The sequence below is a fragment of the Catharus ustulatus genome, chromosome 4, assembly GCF_009819885.2.
Source record: "Catharus ustulatus isolate bCatUst1 chromosome 4, bCatUst1.pri.v2, whole genome shotgun sequence".
In the NCBI taxonomy this organism is placed as follows: domain Eukaryota; kingdom Metazoa; phylum Chordata; class Aves; order Passeriformes; family Turdidae; genus Catharus; species Catharus ustulatus.
Window position 1 is genome coordinate 64,453,700 of NC_046224.1, and position 22,195 is coordinate 64,475,894.

General features: G+C 39.7%; 1 long non-coding RNA gene across 2 annotated transcripts in view; it reads right to left on the bottom strand.

The window, feature by feature from the left end:
• Window positions 1–22,195, bottom strand: part of LOC116995003 — a 111,679-nt gene that overhangs the window by 5,648 nt on the left and 83,836 nt on the right. Inside the window, exons 10-11 of one of the 2 annotated variants that reach the window (XR_004417631.1) lie at window positions 12,316–12,398; window positions 10,130–10,271 (exon numbers count right to left, since the gene is read on the bottom strand). This is a non-coding gene — a long non-coding RNA (uncharacterized LOC116995003). The remainder of the gene's footprint in view (window positions 1–10,129; window positions 10,272–12,315; window positions 12,399–22,195) is intronic. The other variant, XR_004417630.1, reaches the window with a different exon arrangement.

Consider the following 22,195-nt stretch of genomic DNA (forward strand, 5'->3'; position numbering starts at 1 on the left):
CCCAGCTGAGATACTGTGCTTGCCCCCACTGTATCCCTGAGCTCTCCATGGCAGAGATGAGGACCACCAGATCCTACTGTCCAGAAATCAGGACAAGTCCAGAGTCCAGGGGAGGTGCAACCTATGTGGAAATGGTAAATCCATCAGGTAAGTGAGATACACCTTATGAAAAGAAAATTGCTATTTTACCATATGTAAAAGCAGAAGTGCAAAGGCTGGATTATCTGGGAAATGAACCCAGCAAGAGGAGATGAAGCTGTGACAAATTAGGGGTTGTTTTTCATTAGGAAAAGAGCAAAGAGAATGTGTCAGGTTTATTTTCTCTCGGCAGATGATGAAAACAACAGTAAAAGGGGCACAGAACACCTCTCTTACAGTATTTCCTAAACATTCCTCAGTTATCTCCATGCTCCTGGGGGGACTGTATTCATGCAGATCACACAAAAATGAAATGTTCATTTCACTAAATATTCACTAATTTTTGGATGTCGAGCAATGGACCTTTTATTTGAAAGAGCTGACATCACCTGGATTTGCCTTAACATCTCCGAACACAAAACTTAAACTGATCACCCCCATCTTTGATTTGGTATGTGATACCAAGCTCTCCAAAACTGCACCTTTCCCACTCCTCCTAAAGCCCTGTGAAAAAACCAAAAAAACCCAGTACAGTCAATGCAGAGAACAATCAGAATCACAGTTTTCCAGTCTCTCCAGCTAAATATTCAGCCATCTCACAAACAATTATTTGAGCGATATTTTAAATTCTTTTTGGATGGAAAATGCCTTTACTACACAGAGTATCTTAAATAAGCCATCTGAATTATAAGTCACTTGGATTTGGCTTTTTAGAATGTGCAATTCATACAGTGTCACACCTAACCTATGTGACTCCACTGAGAAAGGGCTATTTTTTTCAGTTCCTTACAGAAGCTAAGAAAAATTGAATAGAGTCACATCTTCTTAAAACAATGCCATTCCCAACCTCAATCCACTAATTTTTTTTTTGGGGGGAAATGGAATTTTCACTCTGAAATGGATTCAGGTCCTTTAAAATAGTTTTTCTTTAAAAAGACATGCAATAAACTAGTATGTGCAAATCCTAACTTAATTAAGCACCAAAAGAGAATGTCTGTCAGGGTAAGCCTCAACAAGAAAATAAAATTAATTTTGCAGAATGCAGCCATGCCAATAATTACAGTTGGTAAAAAAATGGTTTCTGGCCTTTCTCCCATAAGGCTTTCATTTTAAATTTTAGTCCTCAGGGAGATCAAGCAGCTGACAAGTAGGAGTGAATGAATTAGGGGTCTGGGAGCCAGGAGTAGGTCAAAGCTCTGAATAAGCTAGTGTTACATGGATTTAGCCTGAAATTCTGTATTTACATCAATGCACCCTTACATTTGCCATCACCACAAACAGGATGAAGTTACTTGAGTGCTCATGAAGAAGGACCTTTATATGATGGCAGACAAGCAAAATCCATCCTTTACAAACTGTTCCATTTGTGATGATCACTTTAGAGCCTGCAGATATTGAAACTGCAGATAACCTATGGAAAGGTGCCGTGAAATCACTGTTCTGTGTAGTATGTTTGTTTTAAATTATTGTTAAAAGCCTAAAGTTCATTTCTATCACAGAACAACGTTCTGGAGTCTGGACTGCATTTAGGGTTGAGCCAGAAGCTTGGTTCAACCTGACAGTAAGCCAGCAGAGGCCTGGAAGTCCGCATGCATTAACACAGGGAAAGTATTTGTGCAGGCAGTGCATACCCAGGCTGCAGTTTGTTTCTGGTTACTTTTGGGGCTTGGGGAGGGTGTGAGGTACAGATCTGATCAAACAAGCCCATTTGCAAGAGTAAGTCTTGTCACTGATCCTGCTAGACATTTTTGTGTCCCTGTCAGGGGTCCTCCAGGACTTTGCCACTTGAGACTCTGCCAGTTATTCTGCTCCCTGTCTCCTTTAAGTGATTGTTTTTCTTTGGTCACCAGCACAGATCCCTGTGCACTGCAACAACTTTGTTATCACCCTAGGATGGGATGCTGCCTCAAGTTGTGTCATGATTTCAGAAGCACTTGTGCTTTGTCACAGTGACTTTGCCTCTGCTCTGACCAGTTATTTTCCATCTGGAGCATTTCAAAGACACTGCCAAGAGGTTTACACACACGCTTGCTCAGCCCAGCTTTACCTGAGTCTTTAAAAAGCAAGGGGGAACCACTGAAAATTGCCATTTTCAAACAAGGGCCCACCTGTGCCTGTGTGCTGAGGGAGCAAAGCGTTGGGATGAGTTTTGGAGCACTGGGATGAGCGGGCAGTGCTGCTGACATGGCACTCACTGGCACGAGAGGATTCCTCATGAATTCCAGGCTTGGGGCTTGGGGCTCAGACACACAGCACTGCCTGTGCTCAGCTCCACACAACCTTCTCCTTTCTCAGGTGACAGGAGCTCTCCACAGATGGACACTAGTGTAGGTCTTTGTACCTGAGACTAAAGCTTTCACTGGTTAAACATTCATGAGTGGGCTGAAGTGGTGGTAGAGAGAGACCAGATCTTGCCAGAGCTCCATGGTGTGCTCAACTCTCCGTGCCCATTATTCATGATGCTGTTGCTACAGGCCCTAATTTTACATAAATGGAAGTCACAAGAGAACTGTTACAAGGAGCAAACAGTAAAAGCACAGGGAAAGAGTCAGTTGGTATTAAAAACACAGTTCAGTATTACATTTTCTGATTGTGAAGCCTCTTGGGAGTCAAAATACGCAACACATTTCCTCTGAAGAGTAAGAAGCTGAAACCTAAAATTTTGTAGAGGGTCTTTACAATCAATTTCTTCATGTCCTGTGCACAACTCCATTCCAATTCCCCACATATGAAAAATACATAACCTCTTAGCTCCAAATTAATGTGCCTTACAATTCCTTTTAGCTCCTATTTAAAATCTACTAAATTCTATTTTGGCTATCATGTAAGCTATTGCTCTGCACCTGCTCAGGGATGACAGACTTCAGAATTTAAGATTTGTTGTGCCAGGAGCAGATTATACCTTCTCTGAAGACAGAAACATGCACATGACTAGTACCGACTGAGAAATACAGCAAGCAGACTTGGTGCAACTGAAATAATTGATTCCCTTCCCCTTATCAACACAAAAAGATAAGAGCCATATAAAAGTACCTGTTTTTCTATCTCACAGCATTTGTAGCAAACACACTGGACAGTATTTCAATATTTTCCTGTTGCAGAAATAAGCTTTAGGCACAGAATCCATGACATGTAAATTAAGATATACTTCACAACACATATCTTAGTTGTGAAAGTAGGTCATGCATTTAAGGCATTTCTAGACTCTTGATGTAAATATTTTGGAAATATCTTTGTGTGTATAGAATAATATTTTAATTATTTATCAGACTTCATTCTCTAAGAACACTAAAGGAACAGATATTTCTGACAGTCCTCATAGGGTAGTTAAGCACTTCTTTACAACCTTTTACAACTTTAAGTAGTGCACATTTTGTTCTTCGTGAAACTGCATGCTTGAAGCACACCTCAAAAAAGTTGATGTAGTAGAAAAAGTCATTGTGCGAAGATCTTAGGCTGCACAGGTAGGGAGCCTGACTAAACAATACCATGACATTTTCCAGCACTTACTACCTTGTATTATTTTGGGAGTCTCGGAATTTCCTCAAGACTGATGTTGGGTATTTGTTCACTGCCTCTGAGCAAGTCATTCCATGAGCGAAGTAAAGAGGGAAAAAAAAAAGAGAAGAAAGTTAAAAAGCAAGAGTCTATGTGTTTGTGATGTGGATTGAGTTTCCAGGCCAGAACTTTTATCAGGAGAATAAAAAAAACAGAGGCAATTTAAATCAGCACCACTATCAATTTATCCACTAGGTGTCACAAAATAATCATGCAACCAGAAGAAAAGCAATTATATGTAAAATGTGTCAGTGTACTACATCAATGAAGTGCTGCTTTGAAACGAAATCTGTGATAAGAGCAGATGCAGGAAAATGTCATGGATCTCATGAATATGCATAATCTGTCAGGAGTGTATGGGAACCTGAGCCATGACACACAAAAGCTGTTGCTAACCATGGTGTATGTCATGTAATGGATTTACATACAAGCATGTAAGTGTTCCATTAAAAAAAAGTCTTCCCAAATCCTAAAAGCAGTATTACCAGTCCACAGAACTGCAAGATTTATGTTTGCTTTTTAACGCTCTAACTACTGGAAAAATGTGTTGTATCAGATTCTCTACAAATATGTAAAAATCCCTCATGACTACAGGGAAAAAAATGCCAAGAAAACAAGTTCTGAAGGCTAAAACATATGAGGAATAAAAACATAAATATTTTATTAATATTAGTATAAAATCACCACAAATGCCAAACACTGGAATTGGCAATAACATGTGACAGACACTCCTTAGATCCAGACTGTTCTTTTGGAAGGGCAGGGTATAAAATTACCAAATGGCTCTGTAACCACTATTTTCCAGAAATTAACCTCTATTGCACAGCCAGTATTTTGTTCTTAAATATTGGCAGACCATTTTGAATTCGTAATTATGCGTACACCTGCACTCATCCAAAACACTGAGTCCATGAAAGGATTAAGGTTGGGCTGTTGAAACAGGCACCTTGGTTTCCAAAATGGTTCTTTAATAACAGTAACTTTTCCTCAGAGCTGCATAAAATTTTTATGGGCCAAGTAGACTCCAGCATGAATTTATCATTATATGTACTCACACATAATCCAGACAATTAAAAATGCTGTAATCACTGGCATATAGAACATTATGAAGTAGAACAGGCTGGTTAGATAAGAAGAGGAAACGTATCCTGGACATTTTTTATCGTCCAAACATAACAGTACCAGGGCTTTATAAGCTCTGCTGCCAAGTGCCATTGCCTAAAGACAGCCTAAGCAATATCAGAACCCCCTCCCCCTTGAGAGAAAAGCAGTAAAGGAACGTATGCCCTACCAGGGCATTGTATGTTTATACTGCAGTTCATATGTTTTATCCTGGTTGTAAAAAACGGGCTTTTCCAGGGTGTAAGCAAGCTCCTATGATAAAGTTCAGATTTTTTACACAGTCTTTCTCTGTCAGATGAGCTGTCTAAATGTCAGAGCTGGCCAACATTTTCCAAATCTTGGAAATACTTTCTTATTTGGTGATAGTAGGGAAGCTTTTCTTCCGTGCAATTTTCCTTCTTTTTTTTCAGTGACTCAGTTAAATACTTTTGCTTCCAGGACCACAGGTACAAAGCTGTTTGTTTCCAAAACTAGCATAACTTAATGTGTATATGCTAAAGGAGTCTGATGTTGTGAAATACACATTCAGAAAAACTCAGAGCTATTCTCTCAAGTTCTCCCCACATTAAAACCATTATCTAACTTTAAAGAACCCTTCAGTGATGCCCATTCAAACTGGTAGAATTCAGTCTCCTGAAGGCAGTAAGAATTCTGTTATCTTGTGGCAAAGCTGTGACTTCCCTTTAGGCAGAGCCATACAGAAAAATGCTGAGGTAACATAAACCCCCAACTCTTTGATGTCAGAAGGTGAACGAGCAGATGTACAGTATTCTTAATTCCAATTAAAGAACTTAAGTTGCTCCTTTTTGTTCTTTCAGTGGTCCAAGTCTGCAATATTTTTTTTAGTCCTTGTTGTGAAAGAATCAAAGAATGACAGAACCATCCAGGTTGGAAGGGGCCCCTGAAAGCATTGAGTCCAACCTCCTGTTCAAAGCAGGTCTAATTATTCAGGTTGCTGAGATACACATCCAGCTGAATCTCAGACACCTCTAGGGATGGAGAACCCATAACCTCTCTGGGCACCTGTTCCAGCCTTTGACCACCCTTTGGTCAAAGATTTTCCTTGTATCTGACTGGAATTTCCTTTGTTCCAACTTGTGGCTGTCAGGCCTTGTTCTATTGCAGTGCAGCTCTGATCACTCTGTGATCAGGCAGTGCTGGCAGCACTGCAGGTCTCCTCTCTGTCATGCCCTTCCCTGCCTGAACAGACCCAGCTATTCCAGCTTCCCTGTGCTCACCACATGGCCCAGCTCTGAGGAGCCTGGTGGCACTGCCTGGGTCAATGCATGTGAGACCTCACAGTGCTGGTGTCTCTCTTGGCTCCCAAGCTGGACACATCATTGATCAGAGGGATGGAGCACCTCTGCTGGGAGGAAAGGCTGAGAGAATTGGGATTGCTCAGCCTAGAGAAGAGAAGTTTTGGGGTGACTTCATTGTCCCAGTACCTGGAGGGAGCCCACAGGAAAACCAGGGAAAGACTGCTTATAATGGCCTGAAAGGGGGAATGGCTTCACACTGACAGAGGGCAGGGTCAGATGGGATATTGGGAAGAAATTCTGCCATCTGAAGGTTGTGAGGCACAGTGTGCCCAGAGAAGCTGTGGCTGCCCCACCCCTGGAAGTGTCCAAGCTGAGGTTGGACAGGGCTTTGAGCAACCTGGGATAGTGAAGGGTGTCCCTGCCCATAGCAGGGGGGTGGAATGAGATGAGTTTTTAAGGTCCCTGCAAACCCAAACCCCTCTGTGATTCTAAGGCAGTCTCTCCAGTACTGTGAAGAGGAAGGATCACTGTTCTGAGCCATGTTTTGCTTATGCAGTCCTGGATGCAGTTGGCACACAGCTGGAGGGTGTTAACCTGTGCATAAGGACACACAGGTCCTTTTCTGCAGAGCTGCTTCCTACACGACTGCTCCCAGCCCGTTTCATTATGATCTTGCTGATGACAGTATCTACACCATTTCTCAAATTATCAATATCAAAAGGTATTATCTTGTTTTTTTAATTTCACCTATCTTAGGCCTCACTTGGCCTTGAAGTGCCGTGAGCAGAACAGCTTAGGAATGTGAATGTACAGCAAATGTGCTTCCCATTAGCTCTTAATGCCATAAATCTAAAATCCTTGATACTACTGTTAGAGCAGTGCTTCCACTCAAACGCTAAAAGAAGCTTTAGCAGGATAGTAAGACTCAGCAGCCACACAAGACACTTAACCGTTGTGTAGCACAGCCTTGCAAATGCATGTGGATCAGAGGTCCTGCCCTTCTGCATCACTATTTCACTTACAAGGGAATAATTTTAAATTACATTAAGAACTATAATCATATTCTACTATCATTTACTTTTTCATACCCTCTGCCACTAGAAATACGCTTGAAGATATCCATCCAGCCCCAAGTGCACTATTCTGGGAAAGTTTCCATTTAGATGAGAACATTTATGCTCATAACTACATGATTTTTTTTAAGATTAATTCAATATGAATAACTGGTTCAACTTGGTGTCTGTTCATGAGTGAACAGTTGGAATGAACTGGTTAATCATTGTTTGCCTTGTGCTTGGGAGAATCAGCACTGAAACAGAACCCTTTCTGCAGCAAATAAAGGCGCGCAGAGCACTAAAGGAAATTTGTGTTTTCAGCAATGGGGTGTTTTTTAGCACTCCCCATCAGATTTCTTGGCCAAAAATGAAGGCAGCCCCTTTCAGGTATTTGTTGTTCTCAGAAAGGCTCAGAATTCTCTAATCTTTCCAGTCCATTTTATTAAAAACAACTCTAAGTTCTTCTAAATAGACAACACAGCACTTAAAACGCTGTATTGAGTCAAAAAGCACATTTGCCTTTTCACAGAAAAACATCAACATGAAAAAATAAAATTGGTTGACTATCTATGCTGCTTTCTTGGCTCATCTTCCCCATCTGGTGTGACTGACAAATGCTGTGTCATACTTGGAGAGGGAATGAAATTTCCATTTTTAGATTTTGGAATCCAGGAGTTCCTTAAAAAAACCATTTGCTTCAAAATGAGGAAAAATATATGAGAATGATGTAAAAATGTTCCACTTAAACACAGAAAAGTTGATGGGAAAAAACACTTCCTAAACTGAGGTTTTCTTCAAATACAGATTCCTAACAAGTGGCAAAAAATATCAGAAGAAATGATGAGCATGAGAAAATCAGTACTGCTAGGCTCACTCTGCTATCAAAAATCTAGCATTGGGAGCCATAATTCAGGTTATTAAAAACATTTTTTAAGATTGATTAAAGTTCAATTTAGAAACATCAACAGGAAACTCAATGGCTCCAATGTTCTTGATATTGAAAGGGCTGAAGACTGCAGTCTTCCAGCAGAAAATCAAAATGTGTTCTTCTAGGCCTTGCAAATACTGAGTTCTCAGTGTATTCAGTCATTCAAAAAACCTGTCAGTGAAAAATATTTTTCCTTAAAAAAACTTCTTAAAACAAACAATGGAGAATGGTCCCTCCAACTTGTTGCTTCAGTCATGCATTTCAGTCATGCATTTCAGTCATCCTCCTTTTCTTTGCAGATATCCTGGGGTATTGAATCATGGAATCACAGAATGGTTGGGCTTGGAAGCGACCTCAAAGATCATCCACTTCCAGCCCCTGCCATAGGCAGGGACATCTTCCACTATCCCAGGTTGCTCAGAGCCCCATCCAACCTGGCCTTGGACACTTCCAGGGATTAGGGGCAGCCACAACTTCTCTGGAAAGCCTGTGCCACAGCCTCACCACCGTCAGAGGGAAGAATTCTTTCCTAGTGTCCAATCTATATCTACTCTCTGACAGTGGGAAGCCATTCACCATTGTCCTGTCATTCTAGTCCCTTATCCAAAGCCCCTCTCCAGCTCTCTTGGAGACCCTTTGGTACTGGAAGGGGCTGCAACGTCTCCCCAAAGCCTTCCTTCGAGTTGTTTTATCTAATGACTGGGGAGATCTACTGTTGCAGATTCCTGAGACTTGTCAGTTGTTTGCTATTTGAGATAACTGGTACCAACAGAGGTCTTAAAAAGAGATTATCCAGTAAACCTTTGGAGACTAATGGTCTAATGAGCACAACAGGACTCTCTGACTGTTCTGTTGGGATTTTCCCTCTGTTACAGCTGGCACTAAGAAAAAGATTTAATTAGCACAGAAGAGCTGCATTGCCTTCCAAGTACTCAGCAAAAAATTGTTGGAACAGGAAAGGTGGGAGAGAGGAAGGTCCTTTGGGTATGAAGGAATTTGAGTGAGCTGGATTAATTTACCAACTGTATTGGTATGTATGGACCACATATTTCTTTCATAATCTTGAGCAAATACTTGTTTTTAGAAAAATAAGCTCAGTTCTTCTAGCTTTTTAAGATGCTGAAATAACTCATCAGACTTTTCAAAGGCAAACTGCAACTCAGCTGTCAGTCTCCCTGAAAACATTACAAGCTGACCCACAGTGAAGGCTTTTAAAGATCTACCCCCATCTGTTGAGGTTATACATCATAAAGTATTCACAGCCATGCTTCACTTCCACCCCTGTAAATTACTGTATTCCTCCTCTATTGTGTTGAGGAGAACAAGTTCGTAATGTCCATGAACCAGCTTTGAGAATCTTCAGTGCTACGATCATTTAAGTACCTGGACTGACACAGGGCACCTGTTTCACAGGAACCATCTCCTACTTCTGGCTTTGACAAGAAGGGAATTGTGATTCTACAAACCCCAAAGTCATGATCACAAGATGCCACAGATGCCAGGGTAGGTTGTTATAAACTCAATGAGGAGTCTAGCCTTTAGTTATGGAAATGAGGAGGGCACTTTTCACTCCTTCTCTTAACAAGGACAAGTGTGTCCCTTCTAGCATGTGTCTGTATTGAGTTTAACTGTTTGCTGTGAAGGCTATTAGACAGTATCTCATTATAAAGCAGAGATGTTTAGAGCAAGACCTGGCTTTCCTTTCTAGATTCAGCAAACCTTTCTAGATTCTTTGACAGCCTCAGGACACATAACCAAACAATTCAGATGCTGGTTTTGAGAGATGAAAACTATGTCAATACAGACATCTAGCGTATCTTCAGAGTCCTAAATGTGTCTTAAAATACCTGCATTTACCATAAAGGTCTCTAGCTTGCTTAAAATTTAACTAAAACATTGGACTTGGATGCAGTAGGATAAACGGGTCCACTCAAGACAACACTCCTGGTATTCCAGATCACCCTTGTAGCATTCCCTCAGAAGGAACATAAGTGTTTCTTGAGCTTATTATTACAGAATAATTTGCTTCTCATTAAAGTGAGATTAGTACAGGTGAAGACATGAAATACCTGCAAAAGTTCTCTCTTTGATCACGCAGCAGAAGTTGAAGGTCAAAGGCCTCGCCAACAGGAATTTCAGACAACTGATTCCACATTCTGCAGCTGTTGCTTCTCAGAAAGACCTGTCAGGAAGACGTATCAATAGTTTTTTCTGCAGGCACGAAAGAGCAGAGGGAACACAGATTAATATTGCTAGAGTATCACCCTTAAGCTGGGCAGGAATCAATATCATTCTTAAGCTGGGCACAGTAAAACATCTCATGTGGGCACATACTTTCAGCCTATATCTATGCCAAGACACTGCACTCTTGTAGACAAAAGTCAAGACAGACATAAGAAGTCTATACTCTGATTTTTTGCTATGGATACCTCCACAACTGGGGATCATGTATTTTTTATATATGTATTTTCCATGAAAATCAACAGCCTTTCTCTAGTATTCAACTCCTTATTGACACTCCCCACTTCACCACATCAACATTTTATTTGAAGTATCAGTCATAACATCCCATCAAAATTTAATAGCCACTTTCTATAATTGAAGCGTATTAACTCTTGGTTTCACCTATGCTAAGGTTTATCTTTCTCCTTCTTTTAAAATTCTAATGATATTAAAAATACAACACCATTCTACAGCATGACTCAGAGTTGCATAATATTTCTTTCTTCAGCTCATGGGAAAGGAAAGAGATACAAGCAAAGGCAGAAGAATTTTCTATCCAAGTCTGTAGCTTTATACTGAATCCTGAGTGTCAAACCAACAGGGCTTTTAAGAAAAATGTCAACAACTGTAACTGTTACATAAGACATAGTTAGAAAAATACTTTGCAAGGAAAAATGACAGTTTCTGTCACTTGAGAAGATGATTTATACTTCAGCTTTAGAATGCAAGCATGTGACCTGACATTTACTAAAGAAATCAAAGAGATGTTGAGCAAGATTACAAAAGGCAAAGCACTGATTGCCCTCTACCAGCAGCTCCTCTCTGTACTAGAGAAAGATCTGCACAGTCCTCTCAACATTATGCAAAAAACAGAAAGGGAGGTCACAACAACAGCTCTCCCTGTTGTCACTTTGTGCTGACTTGCTCCAGTTACGAAGGCCATCTGGTGCTGTTTGAGCTGCCTTTGTGCCTTGTGTCTCATGTTGTTCTTTATGGACGAGAAGGATTCACAGGTCACATCAGCTGTGTTTTAAGTTTTTTTGCAAGTGAATTTGATGGTTGGAACTGTGCATAAAGAGTGTATAGCTGTTGACAACAGAACATGGTGAAAAGGATACCAGGTGCAGGGGTGTCCATATAGGAAGGATGGCAGCTCAGGTGAGGTGGGCTTCCTTACTGGTTCTGTGACACACTTCCTGCAGAGCTTGAAGTGGTTACATAAGCCCTTTGGGGCCCAGTTTTACCACATCTTAAATGGAGATCATAATTCCTTATCTCACAGTGATACTGTGAGTATTCATTAATGGGTTCAACTCAATGCTGGGCAGATGGTCAATACAAATTTCATGCAGCACTGAAGTAACATTTAACCTCAGGACTTAAGTGGCATATAGCCTTGTGCTGGTCTCTGAGCATTCACTGGATAAATATTAAGCATTCACTTTACTGAAAATATTTGAGAGGCAGGAGTTGTTAGTAGTGCTGATTTTGCATCCCTTCAGTTACAAATTTTCAGGATGATAAATGTAAAAGGACACATTCTTCAAATGCAGTGCAAAACAGGTACTAAGTGCATCTCCTTGTGATGGTAATAAATGAGGAAGAGAAAATGCTAACACTGCTGAACCAAGTGTACAGTGATTTAAATGTGTCCATGAAACAAGCACTTTAAGTCTCAAGAATGACCATTGACAGCATCTGGAGGGATTTCAGTTTAGTGTTGGGAGAAGGGCTGTTTTTACTGGCCTCAGCCAAAAAAACAATTCATTGAATGTGATTACCATTTACCTGCAGAAACACAGCCACAATTCAGCACAGCAGTGAGTTTAAAGGTGCATCTCAATGATATTTATAACCATACAAATATTTGCTTTGCTTGCTGTGGCAATCACACAGAAGAAAAAAGTTCTTTTCCAAACATCTTTCTCAAGGTTTCTGAGGACTATTTTTAAACTTTATTGCCACAGGTAATGTACCATGAAGGCCTAAGCACCAGCAAGAAATGCATCTCCAGTGTGATTACTATGCATACCTTGTAATTTCCTCTGCACAGATGACCAGTCTTCACTTCTTTCATTTCTAACTTGGTTCCTCAGTAAGTCATTCTTTCTGTTTCTAAAAGAGACAGAAAGAAAGAAAAAAAAAGTTTTATGTGTTATCCTTATGATGAAAAACGTGAGGAACAGACATACAGATACTAAATACAGCCTTCTAAAGTCTTTTCTGCAGGTGAGGAATGTGTTTCAGAAGAAGGCCAGTGTCCCACTGCAAACTTATTTTGGAAGCCTTAATTGAGGGTAAGTAGGGCATGAATGGCACTTTGTAGAGGGATGACTTTACCCTCAGGAAAGCACTCTGACAAGATTCCTGAGACCAGTCAATTTAATGGCTGCAAACCTTGAAAGCTTTGAATAAAAAAAGGCTCTTCTACTTTCACAGCCAAGTGAATTTAAAGAAAAGTTACCAGATAAAAATATTTCAACCTTTACCCCATAATATCATGCTTGTTTTCAGACCTTCAAAATTACTATACCAATCACTAGTAGAAAGATTAATTGTGGTCAGATTAATTGACCAATCATGGACATCAATGCATCAGGTATAAATCAGTCCTAAAATGAAGTATTCAGCAGTTTAGTCTCAGTAGCTAGGGACACTAACATTTTTGATACAGCATTTATGTCAGTAATTCCTTTATATACGCTTTGTAATCATAGTCAAGTACAGAAACCACCATTTCATATAAAAATACATGCAGTATGGTGAAATAACAATTCTTGGTTTCTTGCATTGTGATGGTGATAGAATATATGATTGTATATATGTAACAGTCCATTCCAAGTCAATCCTCTTGGAATATTACTTTCCTCCAACAAAAGACACCTCCCATTTTTGGCATTTCTCAGTCTCTGACCACCATAATATCCATGTCCTTCACAACCCCTTTAGAATGTTACCTTCCCAACCTCACAGGAGAAAAAATACTGCCTTTGCTTACAGAACAGAAAGGTAGAGAGGATACAGGGAGAGGATACAGCTCACGCTAATGTCTCAGTTAAGGTGATATGATTGTACAGTGTCCAGATACAGACAAGATCCTTCAGAGAGAAATCTGCAGTACACCTCTAACATACATACCCTTAGGAACCTCTCTTTTTCTCTCTCCATAGCAGCAGCTTAGGAATAACAATTACCTACACATGCTACTAAATTAGATATAAATGCAAGTGAATATTCTCTTCACTGTCAAATCTGAGAGCAAAGTCCTATAAAGACTTAAGCATCCTAAAAATTAGGATTGGGTTACCCACTGTGAGATGATACCTGGCCTTGGAATTAAAGGTGGTAAGGAATCAGAGTTCCTCACACAATCTACAAGGAGAGGAAACAGACTGGTTTATCTTTTTCAAAGACACCACCTTGGCACTGTTTTGTTTTGCTTTAGTGGTCAGACACCACCTCCTCTTCCTCAGCTCTGTAGGTGAGGTAATGCTTTGCTCTCTGTTTAACTCACTTTGAAATGTGCCAGTACATCTGTGTACCACTCTGAACAGCTGAAAGAATTTATTTTAAATTGTCACTCAGTTTATTAATAAAGAAGAAAAATGCATATGTATATTTTTCCTTAAAATAGAATATAGGTACTGTACAAAAATGTACATGAAAATAATCTTTAGCCTCAGTCAGACATCTGGCCAATGGGAACCTACAGGCAGAAAAAAGTCCAGACACAAGATGGGATAGAAATGGTACACATAAAGAAACTCTTCAAACTTGACAGCCTTAAGGCTGTATAAAGAGCATGTGTTGATACAGTGCCACATTGAGATTTTATAGACATGGTTTTCAGACTATTCCATTCTTACAGTAGGCTACAATCCTGCAGATGTTTAGACATGAAGGACTTTATTCAGTCATGTCAGTGTTTTCATGACTGGGTCTTATTAAATTTCTTCTCCAGAGAGTTAATAAGAAGGCCCTCTCTCTCAGACTGGCTATAGAAGAGCAACAGTTGCCAGATATATTTCTGTTGAAACATGAGAATGCACAACAAGAAACATCATATTAAACTTTCATCCTGACATGCACAATGCCTGTGCTCCAGGGCCTTCAAGGGCTTACTGAAGTATAGAACTCAAATTAAATATATGTTTATTTATTAGTCTGAATGGGGACATAATTGAACATCAGGAATATTGTTCCCAAACAACAAACATGATCTTCTTTATCAAGAACTATATTTTAACGTTGTGGGTAAAAGCAGAAAGAGGCGAATAGCAGGAGCGTGTTAACTATGGTATTTGAGGCAGCCAAGTGACCCAGTCTGAGAGTCAGAGAACGAATGATAATGCTGGTCTAGAAAAGAGTGTGGAATTTCCTTTGTACTCAATATCTACACACCAAGACAGTCAAGTTTAAATTGACATCTAGTTTTGGCCCAGAACCACCAGAGCTGGTTGCTCCTCACGAGTGCAATGCACCAAAAGAGGGTGCTAATGATAACCACAGCCATTAATGGCTGACACTAGAAATCAGTGTACTTGGTTTAACTCAACCTGGCTATGTACTTTTGAAAGTCAATGGCATAAGCCACCCTTTACCATGGCAGGTTGCAATCCTACAGGATTGCTATTTCAACTCATGATTGTTGAAACTGTACTCTTCCACATCATGACAGTAGTGCAGTATTGAACACCAAATGCTGTAGAACAGACACTTGGCGTCTGCTAAAATGGAAAAGCACCAGCTTACTGTAGAGCAATGCAAGATGATTCCTTTGTGGGAAGAAAGGAGAAATTAGCCTTCTGATTGATTAACATCCCCCATCCCAACAGTGACTGACTGGAACCCCACTAAAGTAGAATCTCCACGAAATGGTGCCACTGATTCCATTTGGGCTATTAACCTTTTCTGGAATACTTCATATTTGCAAAAGACATCCTAGGTCTAATAACTACAGTTATTTCCTGTGCCCATAACCTCTGCAAATTTTTGTGACACGATGCCACTTCAACTAACAACAGAAAGTAACTTCTACAATCCAAGTCCTCAAAACACCAGAATTACATGCTGAGTTGGAAGGGACCCACAAGGATCACCGAGTCCAATGCCTATAAAGACGAAAAAAATGGGGTTTATGTTGATATTATTAAAACAATTCAGTCAAATCAAATCCATTATTGAAAGAAGCAGGTTAATAAAGTTATTAAGAGTAAGTTAGTAATGAATTGCACTTGTACACTCTTGTACTTACTGTCACTAAAGACGAAAGCCCTTACAAATAGATTATTTGAAAATGGTTGGAACCCATGGGCTTAGTCTCAGACTTGTCTGCTGTTTGTGCTGTGCCAGTCCATATGTGATTGTAGATCCAACCACACAAATGCAGGTTTTTGCCTAAGATTTCTCTGACCTGTTGCAACTGCATTCCATGAGGATTTTCCACATGCACTGAGTTCATCAACCACAACACTTCTGCCTATTTATTCCATATACTTAGCACTTGTATTTTTTTCCATAAGCACAGACTACTAATTACTGCTGGAAACAACACAGTAGGCCAGACAGACCCTTCTCTGGCCCCGAATTCTTACCTTCTTCTGATTTTTAACTGAGGACACTGTTTCTCTCAAAGTTTTGTTTAACATACATGCATATTAAGACTGCCACATGCTTCTAAGGCTACAATTCACAATCAAATGCTGCAACATGATATGGGCAGGAAGAACATCACTGCAGACACAGAAGTGCTGAAACTGAAATAGAGCTATTGGAGTTCCTTCAGAGTCTCTGATTCACTGCAGCTCATTGCCACTAGAACTGCAGCCTCCTCTTAGTCATCAATACCCGGTGCTAGGATTCATACCTTACTGGAAATTTCCATGGAAAACTTTTAAAAACAAAACCAAAATGCAGACATTATCAATGAGGCCTTGTGAGAACAATTATGAAAACTCTGAACACAACAGCAGATATGCCTGCTTGCAGATATTTCAGTGCACTCATAGTGTAACAGGAGCCACACAACTACAGGGAGGGTGCTCTCTGGAAACCACCTGTGTGCAGGTAAGAGCACCTGAGGCTCCTCAGGACCTGCCTGGGGGAACAGTAGACTTTCCTTAAGAGCTTACTGCTCTTTTACACAAAATACGGCATGGGCTAGAAGTACTGGCAGGCAGCTCCCAATGTGTTTGTCAGGAAAACCAAGCGAGGTGGCCAGAAAATACATGGCTTACTGGATATGCTAAGTTTTAGTGCCTCTGCTGAATCAGCAGTGGTGTAGGATAATGATTTTGATCCTTCTTTGTTTGCCTTTAACAAGGAAGATATATAACTCTTGACATAAACTGTATTGTAGAATGTGCTGAACAAATATTTCATCAAAGGGGAAAAGTTTATCTTAGAGTCATTTTGCTGCTGAATGATTTATTAGAACTCAGAGCCAAAACAGGTAAAAGCCCTAAGGAAGTGCTGTATCTTTCTAATAATTCAACTCTAAGAAGAGTTAAACTCTGCATACAGGAGGGCTGGGGTTTGCTAGGAAGCAGAGTCTTGCAAAACAAATAAAGATTTCCTACACATATGTCAATGCAATTCTCTGCGTCAATACCTGAAAAAGGAGCAGGCGTTAAAGAAATGCACACTTAAAGCCATGACTAATGAGGATACTTCTGTATCACAAAGTCTGGATTAGCCAGTGAATCTTTCAGACAATCTAAGTTGAAAAATAGCATTTGGCAAGGTCCACTGACATCTGCCACCACTTTCTTTAGGCTCCTGCATTTTCCGAAGGTACCGCCTGCGAGCTGCCCTGCAGTAGCACAGCACAGCAACTGCAGACAGCAGGGAATGCAGACAGACATGCAAAGTGTTTAAAATAGGAAACACAGGCTCTGTGCTGGGGGCTGGTACAACAGGTGTATATATATATATTGGGAGCTCATATTAATGAGGCTTCTGTTACAAATGTTGTGGTGGCTGGCAGCCTTTTCAGAAGTAGATGGGTATTTTGGTTAAAGTCAGACAGAGTAACCTCGTAGTAACCTCTAGTCTGGCTCACAGCCACAGGGAAGATTCTGAAGGACTGTCCCTTGGTGCTGCATTGATTAGATTTCTTCCCATAATACACCCAGTGTTTTTGCTCAGTAAACCTTACTAACAACTGAATCAAGAATAAAGACTGAGAGGGGAAATAAAAGCTGATCTCCATGTGAAAATGGTCCATAAAATTAACAAGGTTCTCAGCATCAAGTAATTCTGTCTGCTCTATTGTGTCCAGAAAGTCAGAGCCTGTAAAATACACATGCAAGTATGAGAAGAAAAAACCCCACCCATCCAGCAAACCAAACCAAACCAAATTAAAAAAATCCCCCAAAAATCCCCAAAACCTGAAACAAACAAAACACCCCAAACCAAACCAACCCCAAATAAACATTCTCCCCCAATTTATACATCAAGTCAAATATTTAAAGATATAACACTTAAGATAGCTAAAAGCTTAACTCCCCCCAGCATTTAACTATCCCCTTGTATTTTAAATATTTTTCTTTATTTCCATATTTTATACATGCATAAATGTTGGATACCAGTTCTGCTGGCAAACACATTTCCCCAGTCTTTTATTGTGTTGTGGAAGTGCTAATATACAAGTCTTCTAATTTCTATGTCTTGCAGCATTAACAGTGCATAGAAAGCACCTTTACAAAAGCAAACAAAGAAAAGCCACGCATTCTTAAATAAAACGTGGATGATAACCTGGGACATGCCAAGTCTACAGGTAATTTTTCCTCTAAGAACATATTGGGGATATGATAATCTCAGAACACTTTCTAATCTAGATATTGAACACAGAGAGCGCCCTGTTGTGGATCACCAATATTTTCTGCTAGAATGATCCTTAGTTGTGGAAAAGGAAACCAAACCCCAAATCATTATCACTGGAAAGACAGCTGTAACACTGAACATTCCAAATGAACAGCCCATTCCATTAAGAAAGGAACACTACTTTCTATCAATAATGAATCATCTAGGTTCTGAATAACAATTACAACATTCATGTACTTGGTAATTCATGTAAGAAAAACTATGATCTTTCTAACATAAACATAACATACTACCAAGTATTAGAATTGAAAGGATGAACAGCATTGTCATGACTTCAGCTATCCACACTGCATGGTAACCAATGAAGTAAGCAGACTAAGTATTTTGCAACATCTAGAGTAAGATGGGAACATAACACATAGGTCATGTGGGAATACACAAATAACTCATTCCTATCTTCTGTAATACCACATGCTTTCAGGAAGGGCTGTTCCCCCAAAATGGTCAATCTAGATATGAAGACAAGTATGGTGTGCAACATAATTTATAAAGGTCTACAGCTGTAGCAGGATACCAGACTAAATAATAAGTAGATCTATTCATATTTTCACAACTGCAACCTAACAAGTTAGAAGCAAAGGAACCCTTCTTGCTACATGAAAGCAGGTGTCTAACATCAAAGGGAAACAATGGTAAGGACCTTAAAATACTGTCATTTGTTTGAAGTTTTCTCCCTGAGATCCTTTAAATGAATGACTCTGGTAAAGTAGTGTCAAGAAGACACAAAATAGCCACTTAAAAAGACAGCACTACAAGAAGCCTAACACAGCTGACGCTGAATGTTAGTAAACCTTTTTATTCTGGAAACATGGGCACTGAGAGTTTTACAATTTTGTTTAAAAAGCTGGTATGACAACTTCTGAACCTTTGCTGTTAACTATGATAAAGGAATGAAAGCTGTCATCCATCTGGCACTAGCTTGTATTCTTACTGCCTCAGGGGTATCCAAACACTGGGCAAACTAACTACTTGCAAAAACTTGCAATCTATGTTCAGAAGAGAAAGACCTTACTTCAAAATAATAAAAAATATCAAATAGAAAAAATAATTTCAAGAACTTCATGAAAGAATATGAGATTTTTCATGGAGGTTCTTGATACCTTTTGGAGCTTAAAACAATTTGTGCATATATATATATATATATGGTATATTTTGCACAAATGGTTCTTCAAATACTGAAATACAACTGAAGTTTTGTCAATGCCATGCCCTTCCTATATCCAACATTTGCTTTCCAGAAAAGGGTCAGTAGAGAATCAGATATTTGATAATGCCCTGCTGTGGCGCTCTGTCCTCGACCACTCAAGCAAGCAATGCATGGAACAGCAAGATAAATTCAACATGCACTAACCACAAACCCTATAAGAGAATCTTTCATTTGTGCCATATAATTATAGTGAACAAAACCCATACATACTTATAAATATATCTGACATAAAAATGTGCAATACAAAAGCACAACATCAACTGTATCAACATCAGAATGAAACACGTAATGGGAGGAGACCTAAAGGACCAGACAAACACAAAATACAAGCCCTCTTTACTGCTACTTAAAAAAAAAATCCTTTCAGATACTGCCTAAGATACCAAGGCAAATGATTTAAAGAAATCTTGGCTCAAATATCCTGCTTGCTGGGACAGCTGTCCTAGGAAGGATGCACTCACATCTGCAAATCACAAATTACAGCATTGCTGCTAAGAATGCCTAAGGTTAGGAAGGACTATCATAAGCTGCCTCGAACTTTCAAGGCAGTTATTTTGAATTACTGGAAAAATGCTTATTAATCCCCTAAGGAAGCCAGATTTCAGACACCACATAAAAAAGCTCTTCTGGAAGAGGAAAGCAAACCTTATTAACTCCTAGTTACACCTTCAGAGAATTGAATAGAAATCCAGATGTCTTAACTCTGTAATCTATGATCTGTGTCCAGATCATCTGTGCTTTTGGCTCCAATTTTACCTCAACTAAACTTGCTTTCATTGAGTTATTTTTTGTTATTTAAATACCTATTTGTGGAGGCTACTGTTCAAATGAAACCAAAAATCTTTTTCAAAACATTATTTATCTTGAGGTACCAAGAATGGTTGAAATTAATTCATCACTTCTTGGTCCAATGTAGTGCTCCTACCAGTTTAATGACTGAAAACAGTGTTTCTTGCTAGTCCTATATTAAAAAAGCAAAGCCTTTGATCAATACAAGACTGAAGGTCAGTCTCAGAAAATAAGCAACCCATGAAAAAACTCACTCATGAGAAAACCCACGTGGAAGTGAAAACAGAGGTGATGTAAAGGTATGCTCTTACCGTAGCTGGTTATTTGCTGGAACATGGTGCTGATACTTTTATATTCAAGTTGTGTTAAAAATCCTCTCAGTTAATATGCTGTTAACAAGTCTGAGTTACGTATTTCACATTTTTATCACCAGCAACAGTAACAGGTATATTTGCAGTACACTGGAGGAACTTCAAAGTAATTTACAAGCACTAATGATAAGGAAGCATTAATCCTTATTTTGCAGATGAGGAACAGATGTACAAGATTCTCTTGTGCTTTTGCGTGAATCACTGCAGCAGAGGCAGAAACTGAACTTGAATTACCTACAACCTCAATCACCTCTACATGAACAGTTTTCTGAAAAAGCATGGCAGACATGAGACACCTTCCAGAGAAGTAAACAGAAAGCAGTAATTTTCCTTGTAATCCCCTTAAAAGGCAGTACACAACTCCCACTTCAAAAGCCAAAACCAAACCCCCAGAACAAAACAGCACATGCTGTATTTTTAGAGAGAACTTTAATTAGGCAGGGCAGTTTCTCTGTCCCGCCTTGCTCAGTTCATGACAGCAATCCCTGCCTGCTAATCAGTCTTGTTTGGAGGATTTACTCCTTGTTATGTAATTCTAGATATTTCTTGCAGCATTGGGCTTTTAGTGTACTTAGATGGGTAAGAAAGAAAGAAAGCAAGAATGACTCTACAGGAATTTCAGATGCTTTATTTTTACTGGCATACACATCGTTTTCTGAGGTGTTTGGCACTAAGGGTGCAATGTATTAAAATGATTGATTGATAGCATTTTAAAAATAGAAGTACTGCTCTGATACTGGGATTAACTATTATCATTAAGATATGGCAGAATTTTAAACAGCTTTGAATTTGCACCCTCCTGTGAATGCAAAGTGCCCTTCCCCATCCCCCTTGCCCATGTTACACACACAAATCAGAGGATTTCATAGAGAAACAGAGTAAATGCCACTAGCTTTGCTCCTTATATGGGTAGTACCACATCCCTTAGACAACAGGAACAACACCACAGTGTCCTTTCAATTTCTGTCACACACTGTTAGTTTGCTTTCAGGCATATTTGTAGTCTACCCTGCTGCTTTTTCTCCCCTGAACAATGTTATGCGTTGCTCTATGGGAGAAGCTTAATTACAGCTATTTTGAAGGTTCTTATTTTTAAATATCCTATATTTTCTTGATCAAATCTTGGTTATTGAAGGGCTGGAATAAATTTGGAATAAATGACTGTGCTGGATTTGACTGGGGTAGAGTTAAATTTCTTCCCAGCAGCTGGTAGTGGCAGTATTTTGGATTTGTGCTGAAACACTGCTGATAACACAGGGATGTTTTAGTTATTGCTGAGCAGGGCATGGACAGAGCCAGGGACTTTCTGCTCCTCTCCCAGCCCACCAGGGAGGGCCTGGGGGGTACAAGAAGCTGGGAGGGTACACATCCAGGACAGCTGACCCCAACTGGCCACAGGGGCATCCCAGACCATAATGTGTCACTCCATTATACAAAGTTAGGAGGAGGAGGAAGGCAGACATTTGGAGTGATGGTGTTTGTCTTCTCAAGTCACTGTGACCTGTGATGGAGCCTGGCTTTCCTGGGATGGCTGAGCACCTGCCAGTCCAAGGGAAGTGGGGAATGAATCCCTTGTTTTGCTTTGCCTGTGCACACACTTTTGCTTTATTTTTTAGTCTTTATCTCACCCCACAAGTTTTTGCACTTCTACCCTTCCGATT